The sequence below is a fragment of the Thalassophryne amazonica genome, chromosome 16, assembly GCF_902500255.1.
Source record: "Thalassophryne amazonica chromosome 16, fThaAma1.1, whole genome shotgun sequence".
Taxonomy (NCBI): Eukaryota; Metazoa; Chordata; class Actinopteri; order Batrachoidiformes; family Batrachoididae; genus Thalassophryne; species Thalassophryne amazonica.
Genome location: NC_047118.1, coordinates 72796741 through 72800251, shown reverse-complemented (window position 1 = coordinate 72800251; position 3511 = coordinate 72796741). Strand labels below are relative to the sequence as shown.

The 3511-nt window shown below is 35.1% G+C and overlaps 1 long non-coding RNA gene across 1 annotated transcript; it reads left to right on the top strand.

Moving 5' to 3' along the window:
* Positions 1 to 629: 629 nt before the first annotated feature.
* On the top strand, positions 630 to 2633 carry LOC117527850. The gene is made up of 3 exons (XR_004565618.1): positions 630 to 639; positions 1456 to 1460; positions 2503 to 2633. It is a non-coding gene; the product is annotated as an uncharacterized LOC117527850 (long non-coding RNA).
* The last annotated feature ends 878 nt before the right edge of the window (positions 2634 to 3511 follow it).

Below are 3511 nucleotides of genomic sequence, written 5' to 3'. Positions count from 1 at the left end.
AACATGTTTTGTTTTTTGTTGTTTTTTTTTTTTTTTTCAAACTACAAGCCAATCTCATTGTTACCACAGTTTTCAAAAATTCTGGAAAAGATATTTGTAAAGAGGTTGAACAATTTCTTACTTAAACATTGCATTCTTAGTGAACATCAGTATGGTTTTAGGAAGAATTGCACTACTTCATTGGCTTTGGTCGATTTGGTTGAACAGGTTACAAATGCAACAGAGAGGAAGAAATACACTGTAGGAGTTTTTTGATTTGCAGAAAGCATCTGATACCATAGATCACACCTTACTATTGAATAAATTACAGAAGTATTGTATTAGAGAACTGGCCCTTGATTGGTTAACTAGTTATTTACAAGACAAGTACCAGTGTGTTCATTTTGGAGGGATAAACTCTGAATTTTTGAGGATTTCATGTCGGGTGCCCCAAGGTTTAGTCCTTGGGCTGCTACTCTTTTTAATTGTACATTAATGATACTGGTTTGGTTTCTAAGTTTGAGAGGTGTATTTTGTTTGCTGATGACACAACTGTGTTTAGTGGTGGGGATCCTTTGGGACAGCTCCTGGACATGATGAAGAGGGAACTCCAAATATTTAGACTTTGGTTGAATTTAAATAAGTCATGGCTTCATTTGGGTAAAACTAAATGTATTATATTTGGAAATAAGCTTAGGAACTTAAATAGAAGTTTACTGTTGAATGACGTCGAAATTGAAATGGTAACTGAAACTAAGTTTCTTGGTGTTTTTAATCGATGACAAACTAAGTTGGAAAACTCATATAAATTATGTTAAATCCAAAATCTCAAAAGTCATTGCGATTTTGTACAAAGTACAATACTTCCTCCCCCAGCATTTGTTGGTTACGTTGTATCATTTGTTGCTTGTTCCACATACGTATGACTTACTGCATTGAGGTATGGGGAAATACATATAAAACAAATAGAAATCCAATATTTCTGTTACAAAAGAAAGCTATAAGAGTTACAGTATAAGTAAAAAAAAAACATATTGGGAGCCAATGAATCCACTGTTTGCTTGTTTGCACATTTTGAAATTTTTGGACTTGGTTGATTATTTTACGATACAGTTCATGGATAAAGTTAAAAATGAACTCTCACCTCAACATGTCCAGGAAATGTTTAAAATAAGAGAGTCCTGTTATCATCTGAGAGGAACATTAGTATTTGACTGCTTAAAGTATCGTACTATTGTAAAAAGTAATTTTGTGTCTGCTAAAAGGGTTAAAATCTGGAATGAGTGAACTGATAGTATTAAATTATCTGGTACTTTGGCTGGCCTGAAAAGATCTTATAAAAATAACAGAATTGCTTATTAAAATATGATCAATTAGGTAAATTGTTTTTGTTTCTGTTCTTCTGTTTAATCTGTGAGGCATACAGCTAATTGTTCTGCTATGTTCAGATGTATTGATTAATCTACATCTTTGTAGTTGCTGTTATGAGTGCATATATATGTGTATATAGCAATTTGTGCATTTATAAGCCTTTGCTTCAGCCCACACCCTTTGGGCCGCACACAACCGGGAAATTGTTTTTTTTTATTTGTTTGTTTAATTGTTTGAGGTTTTGTTTGCTTTTGTTTTTCTTTGTTTGGTTTTGTGAGAGATTTCTTTGTTAAGTTTTGTGTGTGTGCCAAATAAAAATTAAAAAGTCAAATTCAGTTAAAATTCAATTCAATTTAATTCAGTTCAAAAACATCCCCACAGCATAATGCTCACAAAAATTTCCCAATGTGCAAAAATAATCCAGTCCAAAGGATTTATTTGTATTGGCCGGACAGAAATGTGAGTATTAAGCAAATGTCTAACGTTCAGCATTAGCAGCTCTCCTCTCCTCTGTATCATCCTCAAAATGTTTCCTATTTCATCATTAAATTTTATGTGATATATAAAACGTTACATGTTTCTCCATTCTGGAATCATACATGGATTATTGTCTTCCATGACTATGTTGGTGGGTGAAATGAATTTTCATTGCATGTATTGCAGTATGTTTGTATCTATATATGAATGTAGAGTAAAAAAGTATGACTCCATCCTGGACACTATAGTGATTAAAACATAACTACCATCTGTCCCTACCAAGTACTTAACTCTTAAATGGTCAACTCAGCCGTTTGGTAGAGCACATTGGTATTCATTACATTCTACTGAAAAATGTGAGGGTATTAAAGGGGTAAAACTGCACAGTCTTTCAAATGTCACAAAATGTACATTTTTTTTTCTACTGAAATCCAAGCATTATAGTATCAGCTTATTACCTGAGACCAAAATATGGCCATTTAGAATTGCAAAGGCTTTGCGTCCATCCGCCTGTCTGTTTGTCTGCCAATGCTCAGCTCCATTCCTGTTGCTGCCAGCATCTTCAAATTCACAGGGGACATTCTTGGGACACAGACCTCGGACAAGTTCAAAGATGGCTAACCTTGAGCTATTTTAAGAGGTCAAAAGGTCATATTCTGTTTCCTATGCATGCAGCCAGATTTGCATTGGTATTTGGCACAAGTTTTTACGCCAGATGCCCTTCCTGAGACAGCTCCAGTTTTACCTGGAGAAACACATACAGCCACTGGTGTTCTGAAGAGGTCCCCCATCCAAGTACTCACCAGATCCAGATCCTGAACTGCTTAGCTTCTGAGATCTGACAGAATCAGGCTTACACAGAGCAGACAAGCTCCTTGCAGCTCTTTTTAATAAAAAGAACATATTTACTTGGGGGGAATTCCATAATGAATATTGTATTTTTTTTAAAGCTGTTTTCAGGATGACATGCATGTGCACATGCATAAGGTTTTGAAATTACTGGAGGTTACATTTGACGTTGTGTGATGCGCAAACACGGGACGTGCACGCTAACATCCATAAAATGTCTTGTAAATCACTTCAGAGGGGTTACCTGGTTGTTTATTTCTCACACATTTTTGCAAAATATATGAGTAACGTGTTTGATTTAAACAGAAATAAGCTGTTTTGGAGCATTTTCCACCATGTTGGACTATTTTATTACATGAGTTGGACTAGATGAATTGGACAAATTGGATTACAGCCAGCAGACGTCACTGTGCCTATCTACTCTGATTGGCTGTCGCAATGTGCTTCCCAGTATCCCTCATGTAAGTTGGGGAAAGCCCCCACATGGCTTATGACGTATGTTACAGACTGTTTGGGTCGCGACCATGAAGGCTGTCTGTTTTTTTTTTTGTTTGTTTGTTTGTTTTGAAATTTTTCCCTTCAGGGGAATTATTTATGATTTTTTTTTAAGTCAATGCAAATTTTGATCATATTGGCAATGACATACTATTCATCACAAGAAAATTCTTTTGATGACTTAAATCTTAAAAATTTGAAAGGCCTCACAGCTTTAATGAACAAGTACTAAATAAATGTGTTTTTATTTTTGTGTTTTGCAAAGAAATGCAGGCTGCATGATGCAGAGGTGTGCAAACAGACAACATGACATAAACATGAAAATGAACAGACACTGAGG